Source organism: Mustela putorius, unplaced genomic scaffold (assembly GCF_011764305.1).
Source record: "Mustela putorius furo isolate JIRA1106 unplaced genomic scaffold, ASM1176430v1.1 tig00000682_pilon_pilon_pilon, whole genome shotgun sequence".
Classification (NCBI taxonomy): Eukaryota; Metazoa; Chordata; class Mammalia; order Carnivora; family Mustelidae; genus Mustela; species Mustela putorius.
The window spans coordinates 3,025,253-3,050,093 of NW_025421443.1; the positions used below are offsets into that span (position 1 = coordinate 3,025,253).

General features: G+C 36.1%; 1 long non-coding RNA gene across 5 annotated transcripts in view; it reads left to right on the forward strand.

The window, feature by feature from the left end:
- Positions 1-5,086: 5,086 nt before the first annotated feature.
- Positions 5,087-24,841, forward strand: part of LOC106007199 — a 121,860-nt gene continuing 102,105 nt past the window's right edge. Inside the window, exons 1-2 of one of the 5 annotated variants that reach the window (XR_006607592.1) lie at positions 5,089-5,365; positions 23,851-24,029. This is a non-coding gene — a long non-coding RNA (uncharacterized LOC106007199). Of the gene's footprint in view, positions 5,366-23,850; positions 24,030-24,841 lie in introns of all 5 variants that reach the window. The other 4 variants (XR_001181777.2, XR_001181776.2, XR_001181783.2 and 1 more) reach the window with 4 other exon arrangements.

Here is a 24,841-nt window from a genome sequence, read left to right on the forward strand (position 1 = left end):
AGAAATATATCCATACAGAGTTTTTCTAATTCTTATGAAAAATTAGAAAATGAATTCCAACATGCTTTGACCAGTGAGAAATCCTCCCCTCAGAAAATAATCCCTCCCCCCAAAAAACCCCATGAAACAGAATCATATGATAAGCCCTCAAATAGTTTATAATTTGAAGATTGAAAGGGTTTGCTATTTAGTTCTACTATGATCTGAATGTTTGTGTCTCTCTCTCCCAACATTGTATGTTGAAATCCTAACTCACAAAGGTAATGGTATCAGTAGACGAGGACTTTGGGAGAAACCCTTCCCACTATGAGAGGCTACAAGATGTCTGTGAATCGGCAGAGTGTCCTCATTGCAACGGTGCTGATCTTGGACTTCTATCCTCCAGAACTATGCGAAACAAATTTCTGTTGTTTATAAGCTGCCCAGACTGTGGTGTTTTATTATAGCAGCCTGGATAGACTAGAAAAGGTCTTTTCGGCTAGGACCAGCCTACAGTGATGCCAGCAGCCTCTGAGGACCTACAATCCCACATGATGGCTAAACTGTGGTATATTCTGGTAACTAACACTGGGTCAGACTGGACCACTAACAAACACTGGTGATCCAAGCTAACTAGTCCCTGGGTGGGGATAAGTTGAGGCATGAGGCAAATACCTGGGTTTGGAGAGGGATAGATTTGGCCCAGTCCACTATTACCGCACCCCAAACGGGGAAGCCTTCCTCTTGAAGGACGGAGGTATGTTTTAGATGGAAGCCAAATGGCTTGGAATGGGACATAGCCCATGCCTTCTTCCAGGTGTTTTTCCTTCCTCGCATGCTGTGAGGAGCTGTCCAGGTTCTTTAGAGAGTGCTGGGCCCAAAGCAGCCACAGTCGAGTCAAGGGCTCCTACTCCACTGGCCTGGTTATATGGACTTAATTGCGGGGAGGGGATCCATACTCCACCTTCTTTTTCATCCTTTTGGGTTTGTAACTATTTTGTATTTTTAACAACTCCTCATAAAGTTTGCCCATACTAGAAAGGTTTTGTTTGTTGTTGTTTGTTTGTTTTAATACTGCCCGTAGTACTTATTCTTTTAAGTACTTTTTACACAACTTATTTCCTAATTTTCCATTGGCTATTATGTCAAGCTAATATAATATTTGTTATGTTCTATTTTCTGGGGAAATAATTGTGTTTGACTATGTTGGGCTTTAGAACCAGGTGGGAAGAACATATGTCATTACAACTAAGCACTAAACAGTAAATATTCTCTAACAGTCATGTCATTTTTCTCCACTGAAAATCTGGTCAAAAGATTAAATAAATGGCTGGAAAAGATTTTGATACTGGACCAAAGTCAGGAACTATAGGGAAATATGACACAACTGAACATAGGGTTTTATATAAAATAGGAGTATTTCTAAGAGAATCTAAAAAATTGTGCTACTACTAAAATTTGAAAGATACTCATATTTATTTATTTTTTTGTTTTTTAATACTTTTTCTTTCTTATTATTAACATATGATGTATTATTTGTTTCAGGGTTACAGGTCTGAAAGATAATCGTGTATCAGGAGGAAAATAAAAATCTAAGTTGAAAAAAATAAGTGACGGTGGATGTAATATTGGAAATTTGAACATGATATTTCCGAAGGCAGTCAAAGAGTCATTTTCATATGGTCTGTGAATACATAAATGTTTACCAAAAAATTTTCAGCATTATGTAATACTGACTCAACAACAATCTTCCTATATTTGGAGGACAGAAATTCTCAAATCACTAAACAATGTACTCTTTAAGGAATAAGGGCTATTTAAGTCAAAACTGTCATATTACCTAATTGTTACTCTTGCCTAAAAATTACATACTGCATAAGAACACTCATCTTTCTGTGCTGATTGAACACACATTAAGAAAACAAGACTGGGAACTACTAGAATGCAAACACTTGAGAGCTGGGTTTCTCTTATTTACACTGTAACATCAGTGCCAGAACAATATCTAGGGAACTAGGAGGCACACAATAAAATTAGTTGGGAAAAAAACCCAAAAAACAAAGAAGACTTACATTTAAGAGCTATAGTTTACATCTTTGTAGCTCCATTATCTAGCACATACTAGGAAGTTAATGAAAGCTTATTGAATTAAGCTTCTGACCTGCTTTCCTTGAGATGGTGAACCAGAGACTATAAAATTAAAAATAGAACGGTACTATCAAATGTCAGGGGTTGCTGGTCAAGGAAGTCATGTTTTTATGGAAGCCCTGGAATCTGACTTTATTTTAAATATTACTCTAAACACATCCTGTTGACTTTTAAAAATAATTATTGAATTTTTTTAAAATTTTTTTTATAAACATGTATTTTTATCCCCATTGGGGAGGGTATGTGCTTTGATAATTATTGAATTTAATCTTTGTTTGTAAAAGCATACTTATCAGTATTCCAGAATTATTTTAGAGATGATTTCCCACACATAATTGTACACTGCTAAAAAAACAATATGTATATACTTGATTTGTAAGATTATTATAATGAGAAAAGAGATGTGGATTTAGAGGGATCTGTTTCTCTCTTGTGGCTTCACAGACCATCTATGAGCTGATTGTTCTTCAAGCTGTATCTCCCATTTCCATTTCTCTCAAGCTCTAGACTGGTAAATCCTACAGAAAAAAATAGATACATTCAGTTCCATCTTTGGGAAACATACCAGATATGCCCAATATGGAATTAGCTACCTTCCTGAAATCTGCTCTCCAGCGTCTAGTGTTTCCGTGCTAATTCATGGTTTCAAAAGTCTCCGCAAGCCAGCAATATTCAGTGTTTTCTCAATGTTTTCCTCTGGATTCCCCTTCACTGAGCCTAGAATAAAATATACTAACAAAGAGTAACATGGTATGAAGAAAGCAAGGAGACCCCACTCCATCAGTCACCGTCTGCATAGCCTAGCACATGTACCCGTCAGATGCTCCTCAATTTATTTATCTGAAAACGTCAGGTGTTAGAATGAATTATTGCTAGGACTTGTTCCCATTTAACATTGACTACTTAACATCTCTCTGGGAAAGAATCAATATCTGACTTCATGTTTTTGCCAAATGTAGTTGACTGTGAAGGCCCATGTTTAACAGTAAATTTTGAGATAGTTAACTTTTTAATGAAGAGGACAGTCTCAGAATTCTCTTCTGATCTGTGCCTGGTGGGCCTTTTTGCAATTTCCTCTGATTTGATGAAAGGTGCTATCATTTTTGATGAGCACAGCTTCTTTTCTCTAAGGGTTGAAATCTGACCATTTCTTCAAAGCTTACTCAGCCTCTGTCACAAAGCCTTACTGGATTATTCCATTCTTCCCTGGGACTTCTATGCCACAAGGCATCTCTCTCATTTTAAAGGCATTTATCGTAAACCACTTTATAGTAAAGTTACTTGTAAACATTCTTGGAAGTTGGGCTTTTGAGTGCAGGGGTTATGAACTATGGGTCTCTAGATGTTCCACAGTAGCAGAAGAATAACTTACACGAAATGAGAATGTGTTCAATAAAAACATGACTGATTCAGTGGTTCTTGGGTTGTTTTGTTTTTTTGTTTTTTCTTTTTTTGTTTGTTTGTTTTTTTTTTCCAGGCATGGCTGGATGGTGTTGTTTTGTTGTGGTTATAGCCCTTTGTCCTTGCTTATTCCTTTCTGTAAATTATGGCTGGGCTTGTTGGGGAACTTGCTAAGCTGACTGGTCTGTCACTTTGACACTGAATGCAGCGAAGCCAGCTGATGAACGTATGACCTAAAACTGGACCTCAACTAATTGGTCTGTCTCCAAAGAGACGGACTACCATGTCATAGGTAAGAGAACTGTGACAAAGACTCTCTCCTTGACCAAACTCTAACATGGCTCCTAGAAGTCTTAGCCTCTGTCTCTGTGATGACCCAGCCCCCCTTGAGTTCCTGTCCGGAAAAGTTCAAAGCTGTCCAAAGAACTTACCATTTGTTCCAGCTAACACCTGAAGATAGGCCCCCCGACCTCCCTGTCTTAGTGCACTTATTAATAAAAACAAACAAGTTTATTATTATAAATTCTTCCTCTGTCCCTTTGAGATGTGTGTGTATCTCCTACAACCAAGTGGTCTCGCTTTCAAGGACTTGAAAGCCATTCTTTGGAAATGTAATCATCAGGAAGGATGGGGCCCTGTCTCCAAGTCTCTGTGGGAGGATAGAGCTTAACTTCAGTAAGTGCTAGTTAGCAGGCACAGATGGTCTAACAGCATTGACATTGACCTCTTATCCCGCTATTTATAACTCTTCACTTTCCTGACTCTGCAGGGCTCTGCTTACTGCCCCTCTCTACTCTCTCATTCTCCCTTTAAAATACCCATTCACCTCTACACAAATCCAAGGAGAGCTCAGTTCATGCTGGACTCTTCTCTACTGCAGTGTTTATCACTAAATAAAATTGATCTGTACAGCCTTTCAACACTATCCACCTTTATCTTTGGCAGTTGTTATGTACCTCGTGGAAGGCAACTTGCTCTATTGTTATTTAAGATAAACTACAAGATTTATTGAGAGATTATTTTCTATTCTGTGGTCTAGACATTGTTAGCTAAATGGATTTGCAGAACTTTGAAATATTGGAAGTAAAAAATATTTTATCTCCCAATTAGGGGGTTAGAGATAATCAGGATCTCCATCTGACATTATTTAGCAAGTTGTTCTGTACTTGGTTTTAGAGTCAGTAAATTTTTCCTACCTTTGAAGCTATTTGCTTTAGTGTTCACAAATGCAGATCATTTGTTACAGTTATAGATAGGGTATGTAGGATAACTATTACATTTGTAAACTCCTAAAAAAGATATTTCTAAATCTAATAAACTTAGACTTGTTTTGTCAACATAAATACGTGCACTTGCAATTTTTAGCAGTATGATTCAAGCAGAAAAAACATGTAAATTATGTGTGTGTGTGTGTGCGTGTGTGTGTGTGTAGTATGCATGTAGATGCACACTGTTCACCTTAAAAGTAAAACTGTCAGTTACTTTACCAGCAAAAATTAGTTTATTCGGGAATAGCAGAGAATTATAGTTCAGGACAAGCAAGTTTCAGCAAAACCATAAGCAAGTCCAACAAAGGAGAGGAATGTTATTTTATGGAGAAGAAGGAGGAAGTTGGGAGGGTTTGTTTTAACAAAAGTCCATTAGAGAAAAACAAACTTTCAGGTGATACTGGTTTCTCATTGACTGAGTTGCAGACGGTCCTGATTTTTTACATGAGATCCAATATACATTTTCCTCTTAGAACTCGTGATTGATGGATGATTCCTTCCTGTTGAAGATTCTTCTGCCGGGGTCTGTGCTAGCCTCTTCTGTTGGAGTCTGTAACTGACATTGAATGGTAAGCCCTTTCTAACCTACACACACTACTGATTCAACTTTAATAAGGTTTTCCTTTATTCATCTTCCTCTTTTTTTTTTTTAAGATTTTATTCATTTATTTGAGAGAGAGAGTGTGTGTGCCCATAAGTTGGGGGAAGGGCAGAGGGAGAGGGAGAAGCAGACTCCCTGCTAAGCAGGGAGCCCAATTCAACTCAGGGCTATATCCTGGAACTGTAGGATCGTGACTCGTGAAGAAAGCAGACCCTTAACTGACTAAGACACCCAGGTATCCCTCATTTGCAACAATATATTTGAATCACTTTTGTCTTGGCAAGGAGGAAACAGAATAGAACACAAGTGTAAGAATGACAACAAATACTATTTATTATTTACCTATTGTGTGTCAGGGAACTTTATGTACATTTTATTTAATCCTTCCAACAAAACTGCAAGGTCGACAATAATTTTCCAATTTCAAAAGCAAGGAAATGAGACTCAGAAAGACTTTGTAATATGGAATTTCAACTCGTCTGTCATTCCTAAATCTGTCAATCTTCCCAGACGCCAGCTACATGCATCATTTGGAAAAGAAAAAATGTTTTCGCTAAACTATTCTCACAAATCTGTGAACAGAATCAACAAATATAAAGGAAACAATGTAAAGGAAAATCTCTGGTTCAAACTTAGAGATGAGAAAGAGAGAGAGTGATTGATTGATTTAAGTTTGTTCCTTAACAAATACAGCCAAAATAATTTCGGAAACAACTAAATACTGTGATGACTTTGTTTACTCAAAACAGAGTTTTTGGGACTGTAGAGAAACATGGAAACTTGGATGTTTTGCATATAGAATGAATACATTGTTTATTTATTTTTTTCATTGTCTACTATTTTTTAATGTTGCAAAGAACTTTCCTAGGAGGTACCTTAACATGATATAAACAAAGGAAAAGACAGGAAATTGTCAAGAAAATATAACAAAAGCCAAAAATACCCCCCATAGACGCCATAGAAAGAAGTTAACTATTCGGCTTGTTAACTTGTACCTTTTTTATGGTTTGTAATTTGTTTTTATTTATCTTCTTTTCAGATTTACTGCTGGGGTAGAAATAATTGCCTTTCCTTTTTTTTTTTTTTTGCCCTTCTCTGTGTTATTACTCATTTTGGCCTCTGCTATGGCTTCCAGCTATCTGTAGTTAAACTGCACTACTCTATTGGGGGAAATCATGAATGTTCCACACTTAATGAAACTATTTTGCCTATTTGATAAAGTAATTTATCTCCATCCAGAGAATTTCTAGTCTTACAAATCAAAGAAGTATTGCATCAGGGTTTACTATGTAGTCTAAAGACTGTGACGTAAGCATTTTTTCAAATCAGAAACAGGATTTTATATTTTTGAAGGCTTCAGAAGTGTTTAATTTTGTGGATCAGATTACATTCAGAATCCTTTGTAAGAACTCTTTTCAACTTAGGAATTAAGGCTAATTTTCTGTACAATTCTGAAACCTTCATTTTGGTCTTGTAGGGGAGGGGAGGAAAAAATTTTTTTTTCCCACTACCCATCTTAGGATCGTTGGCTGGGGCCCTATAAATTAGACTGGCAAAGGACAGATTACCAAGAGAAAAACAAACAGAATTTTATTAACATGTGCACCACACATGTACACATGGGAACACTCAGTGATGAGTGTGGTGAGAACTTAGGTTTTTCTACCATTTTCAGCCAAACAAAGGGAAGTGTGGGTGGGGGTTCCAGGTAGAGGATACAAGTTATGGGAAGGTGATCTAGGATATTTGTGGTAAACAAGGGTAGTTTAGTAATGTTTATTATGCAAATTTCAGTCAGTGCCTACTTCAGGGATAAGAGTTACTGAACCCAAGTTAGTCTGCGTGATGCTGCAGAGAGGAGTTTTTGATTGGAAAGGAATTTGAGCTTAATTCAGGGGGCCAACAACCTGGGAAGAAGGCAGACTCTTGTCTAAAAGCCAACTCTGAGGTTTCTGCCTGGCTCTGGATTTTTTTTTAAAGGGTTTAGGGTAGTTAATCTGCAAAGGGAGTGCAGTGGGCAGCAACATTTCTTGATTACAGGCAGACTTCCAGATGCCAGCTATAGAAGCTATCTCAGGATGGGGGCAGGGGAGGGGAGACAGGGACCTATGGGGATGGATGACACCCTCCCCCGCCCCTCTCCACCTCCTCACAAGGAGGTCAGGTTCTTGTCTCCTGATGTGCAGGAGTACTCTGTTCCTTCTGCAAAGGAGGGCAAGGTCTACAGATGCACAAAGAAAGGTCAGTAAAATCACCACCGTGTAAACCTAAGAAAGGAAAAACATTTTGCTAAAAAATTGTTAGACTAATCAGAAAGCAGAGGCCGCTTCAGACTTGCTGGCTTCAGTGGTCTGGAAAAGTTCTGGTCCTTCACTCCTCAAGGCCCTCTGTCTGCAAATCTCAAAGAAAGTAAATTAGTTCCGTTACAGATCAAGGGACTTAGGTCAGCAAGGAAGGAGTGTGTTGAAGGAAGTTAACCCTTAAGACCAGCTGGAGTGTTGTGACATCAAGAGTCCTCTACGGGGTACTGGAGAGGGAGACATTTTTACAAATAGAAATTGCCTTCATAAATATAAATTTCTTTTACTAAAGGAAAATCTGGGCCCCATTTTTAGAGTTTATCCCAGGTTTGTTGGTCTCACTGGCTTTTAGCTCAAAATAACCTATATAGCAAAGAGGTATATTTTGAAGTAGCATACTCTGGTAAATTTCAGTGTCTATTCTTCAGGATAATTTAAAAAATTTATACCTTTTGTCTTCCAACATTTGGTCCACAGAATGGTTTTAGTATCTTCAACTATTTAAGAATAAAACCCTAAATAGTTAATTACTGTTTTTTTTTTTTCATTTTCACACACAGTAGAATTTTATACCCTCAAAAACAAACAAAAAATTGTTAGCAATAATCTTTTTAAATAATTCAGAAAATACGAATCAATTGTTGTATTGTCTTTATGTGTATAGGTCCTAATGATGGGCTTTTGTGTCAGTGCTTTTTATTACAGTACTCATGGGACTTTTTGCAGCTCAGACTTGGACAGGTAGCTTTGATTTCAGACAAAAATACAACTCCATTCTTTTTTTTTTTTTATTTAAATGATAGTTTTAAAATCTTGTTAAAAAGAGCTTCTGTTTGGTTTCAGAGTTCTCCATCTAATGCTTTTCAATGCTTCTTATGCTTTTAATTTTTAAAATTTTAAATCTTTTTTATTTTTAATTGAAGCTTAGTTGACATAGAATATTATATTTGTTTCAGGTGTATAGCACAGTGATTCAACAGTTCTATACATTATACAATGCTCACCACAGTAAGTGAATTTATGGTCAGTCATCATGCAAAGTTACTATAATATTTTTGACTATATTCTTTATGCTGTACTTTTCATCTCCATGATTTATTGATTTTATAACTGGAAGTTTATATATCTTAATCCCCTTCATCTATTTTATGCATCTATTTTATGCATGCAGTTTGTTCTTTATTAATGAGTCTGTTTTTTTAATTCTTTTGTTCGTTTGTTTTTTGATTCCACATATCTGATGTATGCCACTTAATATAATACCCTCCAGGTCCAACCATGGTTGTGAGTGGCAAGATTTTATAATTTTTCATAGCTGAGTGATATCCTATTGTGTGTGTACACACACACATACACACACATGCATGCTCACATGTGTGCGTGGTACAGCTTCTTTATTCATTCATCTATCAATGGACACTTGGGTTGCTTCCATATCTTGGCTCTTGTGAATAGTGCTGCGCTAAACATAAGGTTGCATATATCTTTTTGAATTAGTGTTTTTGTTTTTGGCGGGTAAATACACAGCAGTGGAATTATTGGATCATCTGATATTTCTGTTCTTAATTTTCTGAGGAAACTCTATATCGTTTCCCATAGATGCTGCGCCAGTTTGCATTCTAATCAACAGTGCATGAGGATTCCCTTTTCTCCACATCTTCGCCAACACTTGCTACTTCTTTTTTTTTTTTTAATGGTAGTCACTCTTACTGATGCGAGATGATATTTCATTGTGGTTTTGATTTGCATTTTCCTGACTGATAATATTGAACATCTTTTCATGTGTGTGTTGGCTATCTGTAAGTCTTCTTTGGAAAAATGTCTATTCCAGTCCTTATGCCTATTTTTTAATCAAATTACATGTTGTGTGTGTGGTTGTTTTTATTTGTTTATTTTTGGTGTTGAGTTGTATGATTTCTTTATATATTTTGGATATTAATCATTTTGGGTGTTTTTAACCTTCTGGTTAATATTTAAAATATATAAACTCAAAATTCAACATTATCAGGTACGTCTTTTGCAAATATCTTGTCCCATTTATTAGATTATCTTTGTATTTTGTTGATGGTTTCCTAGCCCGTACAAAAGCTTTTTAGTTTGATGTACTCCCAATTGCTTATTTTTGTTTTTGTTTCCTTTGCTGGGGAGACAGATCCAGAAAACTATTGCTAAAAGCCAAAGTCTGAGAGATTACTGCCTATGTTTTCTTTTAGAAATTTTATGATTTCAGGTCTTATATTTAGGACTTTAATCCTTTTTGATTTTGTGTGTGGTGCAAGAAAGTAGTCCAGTTTCATTCTTTTGCATGTAGCTGACCGTTTTCCCAACCCCACTTGTTGGAAAAAACCTATCTTTTCCTCATTGTATAGTCTTGCTTTCTTTGTTGTAGATTAATAGGTCATATAAATATAAGTTCATTTCTGGGGTATCTATTCTGTTCCATTGATCTATGTGTCTTTTATTTTTCTCTAGAAATATTGTTTTGAATACTAGTTTTTAGTATGGTTTAAAATATGGGATTGTAGTGCCTTCAGTTTTGTTCTTTCCCAAGATTCCTTTTGTTTTTGAGGGTCGTCTGTGGGTCCATACAAATTTTAAGATAATTTGTTCTAGTACTATGAAAATCACTACTGGTGTTTTGATAAGGATTACATTAAATCTGTCAATTGCTTTGGATATTTGGATAGTATGGATTATATTTTCTTATTAATGTCTTAAGTGAAATAAAATGGTTAATGTTTGAAAACCCTAAAAAGTCTAAATAATTTTCATTGACAAGAAAATTAATTTTCCTAGTGTTGTTTCTGCCCTCCTTCCTTCTTTCACTCTCTCTCTCTATCCCACTTTTTCTTCTTTCCTTCCTTCTGTGCTGCATTCTTTTCTACACTTTTTTGAATAAATTCCAGATACATTGACTACTAACATTTCTGGGCTTTTGATGTCCCCTAAGGAATCTAGTGTCCTCCTGAAGACTTCTCCCATTAATTCTATTTCTTATAGCTCTTTTTTTTATTAAGCACACATTATAACTAAAAGAAATAAGAATTGGAATAGGAAGACAATGGAAACTGGCTCTTAGCTACTTTGATATATGTAAAAAGCCCAACTGATTAACATTAATATGATAAGAAATGTTTGGCCCTCTAATTTGACTACTCATAAATATTCTCATTTATTTCTGCCTTGAAAAATGTTTTCTCCTGACTTTTACCATATTCTACGTTTCTTGCCCTATGATGTTGGATATAAACATATTTAAATAATACAACTAGGTGTTACTGAAATCCAAATTATGAAACACAATTATTTTAATGACCTTCCTCATTAGTGTGGATTTTCAAGCATGAACACAAGTCCTGGTCCAAATGCCCAAGTTCAACAGTATGCACGCAGCAGATACCTGGAGCTCTGGGGATACATGGAGGTGGAAAATTTGACGGAGTCTGAAGAATCATATTTCTTTTGTTTTTTTAAAAATTTCTGTAGAATGTGTCCTAATTAACTTCTACTCTGTCCATTTCAGATTGTGATGTTTACACCTAATAGAACAGCAAAAACTAATTAGAGCTGAGAGGGAGAGGGAAAGGAGAGCATCAGTAAGAGTTATTAGGGTTCAATTAACTATTGAGGGGAAGACATGTGAAGCTCAATAGATTGAATACCGTTTACCTAAATTCCAGTCATTTTGGCATTTTCTAGCTTACTTATTTATTCTTTCTCAGACTGTAATGAGTGATGTAATTTGTTTCTATTATGTCATATGAGGCTTCTTCAGATATATATTTTATTTAATTTTCCATTATTTAGGCTTGGATTTCATTCAGTGGGCCATATTTGGATTTGTACATTTTTATCTTTCATAGAAGTATGGTTTTATAATCCATAAGGGAAAAAAATTTCATCAAATCAAGTTACTATGCAGGAGGCAAATTCCTAGACACCTAACTGAGGACTTAAAATCTATTCAATACTAACTTGGTCATCTTTTTACCAATGTACTTACAAAGAAAGTTACTGTCTGTTTAAAGAGATAGATACAAAAACAAGCAGAAGGTATAAATTAATTTTACTCAGACTGACTACAAGAAAGAAGTGATATTTGAATTGAGCTTTAAAGGATGGCTAAAATTTCAATAAATCTTGGTAGGTAAATAATATCCCAGGAACTATCCTATCAGTTTTGTTTTTGTTTTTGTTTTTACGAGAGCTAATAACACACTACCTCATGTACAATAGATGTTCATATTTGTTGTGAGTTTGCCTGCGTTGCACTACTTTGTTTTTAATCTTCCCCACATTTTATTCTTTCAATATTATTTACTGAGAATCTAGTATGTCCAGGCACTGGGGATCAAGCTAAGTAGAGAGAACATATTTTCTTTCCCTCATGAAATTTCCAAAATTATAGAATAAGGTTTCTTTGTGTAACAATTTACTCCTACCACTAATGTAATCACTTTGTACTATATTAAAAGAAGAAAAAATGGGTGCCTGGGTAGCTCAGTTGGTTAAGGGACTGCCTTCAGCTCAGGTCATGATCCTGGAGTCCCAGGATTAAGTCCCACATTGGGCTCTCTGTTCAACAGAAAGCCTGCTTCTCTCTCTGACCCTCCCCCATCTCATGCTCTCTCTATCTCAAATAAATAAATTAAATTAAATTAAAAAATCTGGTCTGCATGCCATGAAATTCCAAAAAACTTGCTGGGTTTTTATCTGAAGAACAATATAAGAGAGTTGTATTGTGCTATTATCATTTTTTTAAACATGTATTTGCTGCCTTCATTTTATAGATTTCAGAACTTTTGGGGTCCTATACAAGGGCAAGTATTTTAACAGGTTATAATACATACAGAACTGTGCTTTGAAAAAAAATCAATATATATTTCTACTAATGTCTCAGGTTTCCCCAGTTACCTCTATGTAAATCCAAATCAGAGCAATATTTGGACACTTAAATTGTATTTTTAATACAAGTACAATAAAAATCTCCAATAAACTTTAGTTGTTTTTAATGACAACAGTGTATGTACATCTTCTGACACTTGGTCAATTATTCTGTAAGGAAGTTAACCTACCACTATATTTGAAAACTTTTAAAATACCTGTTTAAATACTTAGGAAAAAAGGGCATAGTGTCTTTAAAAAGGAATCTTTTTAATTGATTTCTCAAAATTATATATAAATGTCATATATATATATATATATATATATATATATATATATATATTTCTTTTGTGATCTGGTCTATGATTTTCACTAGATCCTGAAATAAATTCTAGAACCTTTGCTTTAAGAGAATTTGCAAAAGATTAAGAAATTTTCAAAACTAGTATTTAATATTTGTGATAAGGAGATTGAAATGGTTAATTGAAAAAAAAATTAACTGACCAGCAAGGAAGATGAAAGTAGATCAGGGGCACCTGGGTGGCTCAGCTGGTTAAGCTCCAACTCTTGGTTTCAGCTCAGGTCATGGTCTCAAGATTGTGAAATCAAGCCCTGTGCTGGGCTCCACACTCCGTGGGAAGTCTGCTTGAGATACTCTCTCTCCCTCTTCCTCTCCCCTCCCCAACTTCCATGCTGGTGCTCACTCTCTGTCTTTCTCTCTCTCTCTAAAACAAATAAATCTTTAAGCAAAATAGACAAATATTTTGAACATTTTTCTATTTTGCTTGGAAAGGAAAGAAAAGAAGCACAAAATTATAGGAAAGAAAAGCAAGGTGAAACAAAAATCTCTAAACTTACATGAAAAAGCCCTTCTTACCAAATGGATTTCTGTAAATACAGCTGCAGTTGAGAGGCTTAAGGTGGCAAAATGTATTTTCAACAGTGGAAATGAATAAAATTTATCAAACTTTTTTTGTAATGAAAAGAAACTGAAGGGCACCTGGGTGGCTCAGTGGGTTAAAGCCTCTGTCTTCAGTACAAGTCGTGATCCCAGGGATCAAGCCCTGAGTTAGGCTCTCTGCTCAGTGGGGACCCTGCTTCCCACCCCTCTCTCTGCCTACTTGTGATTTCTGCCTGTCAAATAAATAAATAAAATCTTAAAAAAAGAGAGAAGAAAAGAAATTGAAGCCCCCCTCCTTTTTTCCCCAGCGAGTAAGGCAGATACCTGAATTACACTAAACATATCTGTAGCCATTTCTGAGAAGAAACTCACTTATTCTTGGACGTTTATGTAGCTATCAACTGAACCATAAGTTATATAACATAGTTTCAAACAAAAATGGATATTTAGGAACTTTTAATTTGATGCTACTAAAAAGTATTAAAAGTCAAAAATTAAGAACTTTAAGACTTATCTTCCACCTCCGCCTCCCAAGAAACTCTGATTTTCCAGACAGTAACATTTAAGTGGGCCTGCTTACTGCCTTATGCGTCTTCTTTTATTCTTCCTTGAAGAAGTCATTATTGAGTGTTAACTGAGTGCCAGGCAGGATGTTAGATGCTAATGCTTAGCGATAAAAGAGAGCTTCTGCCTTTCAGGGAAATCAGTCCAGGGCAGACAGACAAGAAAACATGCAATTAAAGCACACCCATGTAAACTGTAGAAGAGAATACTGAGGATATGTGCAAGGATTTGGGAAAGCCGGATGAGAGATATGTAGTCCTCTGGTTGAGAATGCAGACTGGGTGTGGGCATGTCATGGCAGACATCCGTAGGAGGTGGCGCAAGAGCAGAGTTTGAAGAATTTGGAATACCTGGCTGGATGAGAAAGAGTATGAATTTCTAGGAAATGGGGAGACATACAAATATAAGGTGGTGTGAAGAATATGACAAATTCAAAAATTGTTAAGAATGACTAGAGCAGGGACACCTGGGTTGCTCGGTAGGGTATGCATCTGGTTTTGGTTCAGTCATGATCCCCAAGTCCTGGGATCAAGCTCTGCCTGGAGCTCCCTGTGGAGCAGAGAGTCTGCTTCTCCCTCTGCTCCTCACCCTGCACATTCTCTTTCTCTCTCTCTCTCTTGCTCACTCTTTCTCTCTCAAATAAATAAACCTTAAAAAAAAAAATGACAAGAGCACAAGATGTGGATGGCCCAGTGTCAAAATGGAGTTGGAAAACCAGATCAAATATAGCTATGTTATGCTGAAAAATTATTTAGTGGCTTCCCATGTGCTCACAATATTACCCACATTCCTTTGTGTGGCAGCTAGACCTCACAGACTGTCTTGCAGGATCACTTCACCGTTCACCCCTCTGAGTCTTCTCATCCCCCGGTGGTGCCTCTTGGCTCTCAAACGGTCTTCTTCCTCCTATAGAGGACCTGGATCTCTTTTTAAAAAAAGAAAAAAGAAAAAAAAGAGAGAGATTTTATTTATTTGAGAGAAAAAGTACGCAGGGAGAAGGACAGATGGAAAGGGATAAGCAGGTTCCCTGTGGAGCAGGAAGCCGGAGGCAGGACTCTATCCCAGGACCTGAGATCATGACCTGTGCAGAAGGCAAATGCTTAACCAACTAAGCCACCCAGGTGCCCTGTGGATTACTTTTATACAACATAGAAATCAGGGCCACATAGATGCTGACCTTTTTTTCTCCTTGGTTTTTCCATGCCATGACTTCAGATTTACTCCTTCGCAGAAGCCCTAGGCAAGTGCTGGGTCACTTCACACAACAGAGGACTGTACCCCACTCAGAGTTTTACACGGAGAATAGGATCCAAACCCTTCTAATTACAGGTCTCTCTCCAACCTGTAAATGCTCTCTGAGAGTTCATTCCAGAGGGAACATGAATTTTTCACCCTGTGCCTTTCCATATCTCTCTGCCTCCTGAAAACTTCCATGCTTCCCAGAGAGAGGAAGTTTTTCCCTTTTCCCTTTCAGCAAAGATTTCTCTTCTGTCATATCTTGGCTTTCATAGATCCCTGGCTTATTGGAATCTCAACACTCAGTTTGACCAGATACTGGGCCTTGTTGTATTGTTTAGAAAATCATTCTGGTAAAGCTTTTTATTTAAGTTTATAAGGTTATTATAGTCTCAAGAACCTTATTTTATATCTCAAACTCTGAATATCGACTTTTTACATTTACATTCTTTATTAGCAGTTCTAGAACATCTTGAGGCAAAGCATGGCTTTGGTAGAATAGAGATGAGGTAGTTAAAAGGAAATGCAAAGGAGAAGAAGTACATTTATACCATTCTACAAGTAATGCCATGCTGTGTTGTTGATACTCAGATGCTGGAAGGAGCAAGGTAGTATCTCGGGATCTTGACCTTTTGGTAATGGAGACTGGTGTCCACAGGGAACAGCAAGGTGGAATCTGAGCGGGGAAAACTTCAAAACCAGTTGAGTGTTTGGTGCAACTACCATTAATTGGAATAAGAAAACCAACCACAGAAATGGAAACACTAAATAGAGCAAAGAAGGAAAGGAATGATGTTATAACGGAAGTATTGGCGGGCATCCACAACTTCCCAGAATATTATCGCTTCCATTTGAAACTGACATTATTCATTTGTTTCTCTTGATTTCATCTGAGAAGTGACTTATGGGAAAGATTAATTAGAAAATATGGTATTCCTCCAGTATGATAGAATGCAAGGCATACATTGCTAATTTGGATGATATTTCATGTGTGTGTGTATGTGTGTGTGCGTGCGCTTTTTATAAAGAAGGCATATCTAGAAGATTTAAATTAGATCTTTTCTATATTAAACAAATGATATAGAATGAAAGCAAAACAAGTTATATAACTCACGCATCAATTTATAACCCAGAATTGGGGGTTATAAATTTATATAAATATAAATCTCAGTGTATAATCCAAAAGTTTAGACCTATGGGGAGAAGGTTCAGTGATGATTGCTTTGAAAACGTTAATTGAATACAAATCACCTGAGGATTTTGTTAAAATGTAGATTCTGGTTTGGTAGGTCTGAGAGAGGGAATGAGATTCTGCATTATCCAAAGTCCCCCCCCCCCCAAAAAAAAAAAAACAAAGTCCCTCTGAGACCCCAATGCCCCTAATCATAAATCCCTCTTTGAACAAGACACTAGAAAAGAACTCTCTTGACTTGACTGGCTTGCCTAGGTTCCATAATTATCATGGGTGTTTTTTGGTTTGTATTTTTCCAAATGAATTTTATAATTAATTTATGTCACAAAAGATGGGAGAATATGCCATCCCCAAACATACATTTAGCATAAACACTATTTTTATCCAAAGTCACTTGACAAACAGCAGACACAAAAGAAATATTGTGATCTCCTCTTTTCTTCCTAAGAGCAGGAAATAAAACTTCCATATGAAAGATGTCTCTCTATGTTCAGGAAAAAAAAAAACCAACAAAAAAAAAACAAAACATTTTATCACCAGAGACATTGAATTGAGGCCAGAAAAATGTATACAAATAGATTTTGTTAAAATAAATCTGATCTTCCTTTAACCTCCCTATACACTTTAGTTACTTTTTTACAATTGCCACTTGGTTCAATCTAGCATGTGGGTCTTGCTAATTCTTTGGGTCTTCATTTTCCTACATAAGCTCCCATGTATGAGTAAATATCTGTATGCCTTTCTTCTGTTAATCCGCTTCATATCATTAATTCTCAGGCCTAGTCATAGAACCTGAGTAGATAGAGGTAAAGTTTTGTTTTCCTTAGAGTAGCTTGCTTTAAAAATAGGAATTCACAAAATCCACTGGATATTTTGATTGCAATTGTATTAGACTTATAGCTAAATTTGAGGAGAGATTTAAATATTTTAATGCTGAACTTACAATTATTTGAATTTTATTTTATGTCCATCTATAATATTTTGCATTTTTTCTTTAGAGCAGTTTCGCTGATCTTTTATTAATTTTGTTCATAGAAACACAATGTTTATGTTGTTATCACAAATAGAATATTTTTATATTATTACAGTTTCTGATAGGTTATTGCTGGTGTATAGAACACCACTCACTTCTTCATATTGATCCTCTCCCTGCAATTCCTGCAGAACTCTCTTATTTGTTCTAACAGAGTGTGTGTGGGTGTATACGTGTGTGTATATTTTTATATTTTCAATAAAGACATATATTTACAAACATCTCCTCCCTTCCTACCCTTCAATGCCTTATTTCTATTACTTCCTTCTATTGGCAAGGCACTTCAGTAAAATGTTGGCTTTTATCAATGACAGTTGGTCGGCATTGTCGTGTTATCTTCTCTTACGAGGTGATAAAACTATTAGTTTCTAGAACATGCTACAGAATTATTTCTTATCTTGGGAAATTTTCATGTACCATGTTCCCTGCCTGTGATGCTGTTTTCTCCATATTCTTCACAACTGCTTCATTTATATAATTTATGCTAATGCTTAAATCTCACCTGTGAATAATCATGACTTTCATGAACAAAATAGTACAGGAACCAATAACAAACTAAAGGAAGCAACTTAGGGGTAGCTTTTTGGCCCCTGACTGAAATGTGCAGAGGCAGGTTGTGGCTTTGGTCATAGCTGCCTTTGTTAAGCTCTCCCTCTCTTTTTCTCTTTTGTTTCCTAGAAAACACCTAAGTTGTCGATATGACACAGCCCACTTCTTATAAGCTTAGCGGCTATACTGGAATGGAAACTTCTTCCTTGTTAAAGTAGCAGATTTGGGGGGCACCTGGATGGCTCAGTGGGTTAAAGCCTCTGCCTTTGGCTCAGGTCATGATCTCGGGGTCCTGGGATCGAGCCCCACATCGGGCTTTCTTCTCCACGGGGAGCCTGCTTCCTCCTCTCTCTCTCTGCCTGGCTCTCTGCCTACTTGTGATCTCTGTCTGTCAAATAAATAAATAAAATCTTAAAAAAAAAAAAAAAAGTAGCAGATTCTGATTGTCCTCACTTGCGTTATGCACTCATCCCCAAACAAATCACTGTTATGAGGGAAAGGAACCCCGAGCCTACCTCTATGGCAGATGCAGTGGGCGCCTTGGCCAACAGTCTGTTTGCAATTTCTCAGTGCTGAGAACAAACAGTTCACTGACCAAAACATCTGAAGTCCAGATAAAAGATTGTCTGAGATAATCTTTTTTGACATTCCCCTACTCATCCTTTTATTGTCTAAGTTAGCCCTCTGTAACTTTTATATCACTGATCCAGATTGGGAATTATTTCGTTTATATGTATTTCCTGAACTAGAATGTCAGCTCTATGACAGAAGGAACTCGGGCTTCCTTGTTTACTGTTCCACCTCCAGGATATAGGAAGATGTGTATCACGTGAAAGGAATTCAATATTTTGTTAAAAAGAATAAATAACCTTAACTGTAAATATCAGAAATCCATAACTATAAAAGTTAACATTCTAATATTTACGAAGAGATGATATTCAATACTGTTGTCCTCTTAACTTCTTTGAGAAAAGTTGGCAAGAGGAAGCTGAACATTGGCTTTTTGCTTCTCTTTTTTTTAAGAAAGTCTGTTGTGAGATTCCTACTCGTAGCAGATCTAGTAATCTCACCATGAATTTGAATGAATGAAATATTTAGGCTGATATGTATGCATAATTTTAAAATTATCTCCTTTTCATAATGAATTTGTTTTCTACATGTACGGTTATTAATATATTTTCATATATGTCCTTGCTATGTTATCTTAGGCATTTTACTTTTCTAAAAGTCTTTGTTTCCTTCTCTGTAAAACTAGAATTATAATATTTGCCTCACAGTTTATCATGAAGATTAAATAAGATAATGTATTTTTAAAAGCAAGCACAAAACTGGGACGCCTGGGTGACTCAGTTGGTTAAGCATCTGACTCTTGGTTTCAGCTCAGGTCATGATCTCAGGGTTGTGAGATTGAGCCCTGGGTTGAGCTCCAGTCTCAGTGGTTCATCTGCTTGTCACCTCATTCTGTCCCTTCCCACATTTATGTACACAATCTCTCTCTAACAAATAATATATCTTTTTTTAAAAAGCTAGCACAATACTTTGCAATTATAGAATTAAAAACCATAATTATTATTTCAATTGTTTCTTGCCTTTTGGTGTAGGATATCTTTTTTGGGCAGAATTCTTGTCAACCATAACAGAGATATCTGAATCCATTCATAAACCATCCCCCATACAAAACTATGTTTGACAAGTAGAGTATATATGTATGACAACTTCCTCTGTCTTTCGGTTAATAATTTTTTTTTCAGATCTCTAAAAATCATATTGCAGAAGTCATAGTGAGTAAAAAGAAAGGAAAAAAAAAATTGGGGCCATTTTCTCTTAAGACGTCAGTGCCCATGGCAGGCATCCAAGTCTCAGGAACTCACTGATGTTGGGGTAGAGTGGTAGAAGCAAGGAACACTGAGAACAGAACTTCAATCATATTTTTCACCATCCTCAAGTCATTACTTTCAACTGGCTTAGGAAATATTTTCTAGGATTATTATAGACCAATATATTCAATGGGTTTACCATTAAAGATATTGGTTTACATGTAAAGTAGCCTAAAATATTCCAAATAAAAAAGAAATGGAAACAAGTTCACATTATCCTGGGCAGCAGGGATAACTGAGCTGTCTAGATCTCTTTGATGGAAGCTTTTCTTTTGGCAAATAGACTCCTTCATCTGAGCCAGGTGCCCTCACAATCTTTCTCCCCGATTCATGACTTAGATTTGCCTTTCTGTAACTTTCCAAGTGAAGATATGAGAAGCAAAATAGAAGGCAGAACTCAGCCAGTGGGAGGTTGTGGGATCTCCCTTTTGCTGGGAGAACTTCTGGGAAGTGAAAGATCAGTAAGGTGAAAGATAGCTGGAGCCAAAGAGCCAGGAGAAGCAAATATTAAAAGCCTGGGTCAAAGCCAAGAATTGCAGGACAAAGGAAACAATGAGAGAGGCAAGTTAAGGTGTTCCAGTCTATTTCTTGGAACAGGTTTTGTTGTTTTACTACTTCCTTTTATGTGTAAGCCATCGTAGGGTGTGTGTATGTATGGAGGGGGTGTTTCAGTGCAGGTATGTGCATAAGAACCATGGAGGAGATAGACAGTGATTCCAGCACAAATCAAATAGGGTAAGTGAGACCAAAGTAGAGAGCCATCTCAGTCATTAAGATCTCAGTACTGGTGCTATGTGCTTGTGTACTTTTCCAAAATTTGTGGATTTCCTATTTTTCTTTTCATTTATTTACTTATTCCTTTATTTCTCTCTAGCTGCTTAAATACTTCACTACTGCATGACTGTGTGTTTGCCGTATCTTCCAGGGTCCAGCTTCCCTTCACATTTTCTCCTGGTCTATTTTTATTCATTTATACCCTTGCCTGTTTTTCTGTTTAGTTGGTCTTCTTATTTTATTTTGTTCTCCTGTTTATCCAGGTGTTGATTTCCTGTTCATCCTGACCTTTGATGCTGGTTTCAGCCTGTAGGTTTTGCCTGAGCGATGACTCACTTCCTGGATCATGGGACGGGGTTGGGTGGATTTTTCAAGCCCTGAAGTGGGCAGCCCAAAGTCAAGAAGTAGTATGCTTAGTCCCTGAGTTGGAAGAAGGGAGAAAGTGCCAAAGGGAGTAATTGCCTCCATAGATCTTTGGTTCTTATATGGTTATATCCAAATCCAGCCCAGTGGATCATAATTTGTTTTAATTTGTGCAATTCCTTCTTAAGTGCCCTTTGTGTCACTACTCTTTCTAGTTCATCCATGTCACAAATAAGTACTGGTTTCCTTTCTTCAAATAAAGCAAGTTATGGTGCTCCTCTAATAACAAGTTCTTCAAGATTCCCATTACCTAAAAGACAACCTTCTTAATACCAAGCCCGATTACAAGGCTCTTCAGAATTCTGCAGCGGCACCGTCTTTCAGGCCTGACCTCCCACCACCCATCACTCTTCCCTCTACACTGTGAACCTACACTCCATTCCAATATTACTTCCTCAAATTGTTGGTGTTATCTTAGGATTTGTCAACATTATATACATTCCTTCCCCTGCAACTATTTTCTTCTATTTCTTCCCCTCATTTTTTTGAAACTCACTTTCAAATATCATCTCTTCTTCCCAGGCTGGCTATGAAAAGTTTATTCATTTTTAATGCATTTTCTTTATCTGTTCTATGAGTTGTTCTCCTCACTTTCCTGTCTCATGTCTTTCCTCCTTGTCTTCTTTTCCCTTCCTTCTTTCAACAGATATTTTTGGTGTTTGTAGTCTGCGCCAGATAATGTGTTAAATCAAAATGTATGGTCCCTGTCCTCAAGGACCTTACATTTTTAGCGCCATCTAATTGTTCATGGCCTATGTCCCTCGTTAGTCATAAACTACTTGGGGGCAGGAACTATCTCATCCTCATCAAATTTTCAGTAATACTTAACACAGGAGAGGGCACAGAATAGGCTTCAAGAAACATTTTTAGAAAGAATAAACAAATATATATATATATTTTAATAAATATCTTTCTGTGTTATGTATATTTAGTGTGTCTTTATAGCTGCCACACAAACAAAACCATAAACAACACTACCATTTGGGTCCTGGACTAAGCTCAGTATGTGTGGGATCTCATTTATGCTTCACAACTCCTTGAAAAATTGCCTCTTACTATCCCTATTATGGAGCCAAGGAAACTAAGGCGTGGAATAGATACTCACAGTGCTACTGCATAAGAGGTATGGCTCAGACCTGCACCAATCTTGATGAACTTTAACACCTGAGCTCTTAATCATTTAAGAACTTACTCATTCTCTCAGCTGTCTCTAGTACCAACCTTCTGGTCTCTCTTTGTTAATCATTGGAAATGTAATAAAAGGTGTGTTGTCATTTTTTTAAAATCATGTATATACTTTAAAACTCAAATGGCTTAATGTTTTTTCAGTATATCCTGATTTTTATGAAAGAGAAGGTGTCTTATCTCAAACACAAAAACAAAAAAGTAACATGGAATGCTATAGTATTGCACATTCACATTTAATTTTAAATACTGAAAATAAGAGCATGTCATAAGTCCCCGTAAAGGATATACCAAAGTTATTGTTTGCTTAAGACTTTCTCAACTTGGTACAAAATGTTTCTACTTTAAATTCCAAGCAGGATCATATGTAATTTCACAATCATTTGTGAGTATGCTTAAAGTAATGAGCTTCTGGTTTTTACTCCGTAGGGCAGGTCCTGATGACAACAAAATGCCTAATGAAAGTAAAAAAGGGGGCGCCTGGATGGCTCAGTGAGTTAAGCCTCTGCCTTCAGCTCAGGTCATGATCTCAGGATCCTGGGATCGAGTCCCGCATCAGGGAGCCTGCTTCCCCCTCTCCCTCTGCTGCTCCCCCCACTTGTGCTTTCTCTCCTTCTCTCACTCTCTGTCAAATAAGTAAATTCTTAAAGAGAAAAAAAAAAGTAAAATAGAATTCTACCAACAGAGGTTGGTTGTTGTGGAGATACCGTGACTGAAAGATTGATTTTAAAATTCATTTTGCTATTATATTCTCTTTAAATTTGGTCTCCATTTTGCTAGAAAGGCAAATAAAGGCCGTTTACATACTTATAGACTGCTTAATATTTTTAAATGCTAAATCAAATCAAAGAAGTAATTACAGATATAGACTTAAGTATAAATCCTGTAACATTGTTCATAAGGTTAAGACTGGCACTTTGTATTACACTTTTGCCACTCCTGAGGGCCTACTGTGCTTCTGTCTAATATGTTCACTATTTTATTTATTCAAAAGTTATTTATTGAGTATTACTAATCATCAGCTGATGTGTTAGTCATAGGTGTATAGAAATTTAAAAAAATAAAAATTATTATCAAGGAACTCAATAAATCGGAGGAGACAATCAAGAAAATTAATTGTAGAATAAGAAAGAGCTATTCAAACTGATGTATATGTAGAATATTTTGGAAGTCAGAAAAGAGCCCAGAGGAAAAGCCTGAGTTTACTATATTTGATATGTTTCTGTAATTTATTCGATAATATTTTCCAAGGGGAATTGAGTATTAAACACATGATAACACAGTGTTAACCATGGGTATTAGAGAGAGTGCCATGTATAAACCTCCCTCTGAAATATGGTAATATTTAGAAATTTGTAACTAATTTAATATATTTGGAGCAAAAGATATTTGTAGGTTCTACATGAGACACAGGGCTGGAATAAGAATTCCAGGCTATGAAAGGCTGTCTTAGTATTTTATCAATAATAGAGTTCCACTAGAGAATTTTCAGCAGTGATGGGGTCTGATTAAAGCCTGTCTTTTTTTCTTCTTAGAACTAACTTTTTGAACTGATTGGGGAGTGACTAAAACCTGCAACATGGAAAGAATTGGGAATTCATATGAGAAAAGATTATCTGAACTTCAGCAATGACTAAGGGAACAGATATAAGATATCAGAACACATAGTGGCCAACTAAATGAAAGGGCAGATGATGAGACAAAGAAGTTTCAGGTAATTTGAAAACATATTGATCCACATTCTTTCTTTCTATACTGTCAGTGTCATCTTCTATTAACAATTCTATTAACCATTTCCAGCAAAAATTACAAAAGACAAATAGAGTCTCCAAGTAAAGTTTACAAGAGACAAAAGTCATAAAAAGCCATGGGCAGAAATACTCTAAATTTTTATAGCCCCTTCAATGTATCTCATGCTAAAGCATCAAAAATCTTCATATATAGCCTATTCTCTTCTGTTGTACAAATGTTTTACCATCACTAAAAGTTATTTCTTAATATCCTAAAAGTACTAATGTATTGTGGAGAAAAAAATTGTATCTTGCTAGAATGTTTTAATCTAAACACACACCTGAAATAAATGCCATTAGAAGCTATGTGATTAATGATATAAATTAACTTTAAATCAGAAAGGACTTCTGACAGACTGCGTATTACACTCTTAACAATATAACATTCTAGTGTGTTTGGCTGTTCTATTATATTTTTCAAATGTTTCATTTGTTAAGTTTTGGCTTTTAAATAGTTTTACAACCCAGTAGAACTAGAGTATGGAAATTATATGTATTTTTAAAATAAAGAGAAAGAAAAATAGATTACAGATATCTCTAATATAACACATTTTAAAATTTTATTAAATGCTTTCACCATTATCTCATGATTACCACTAATCATACTCTTTTTTTTCTTCATTAAAAGTCTGCCACCTTAAAAACAAAAAAATAAAGAGAGAGAGAGAGAGAACATGGCACACTCTAGTGATACTTCGGAGAGTAAGAGAATACAAGAAAGTTATGCTAAGTCTGG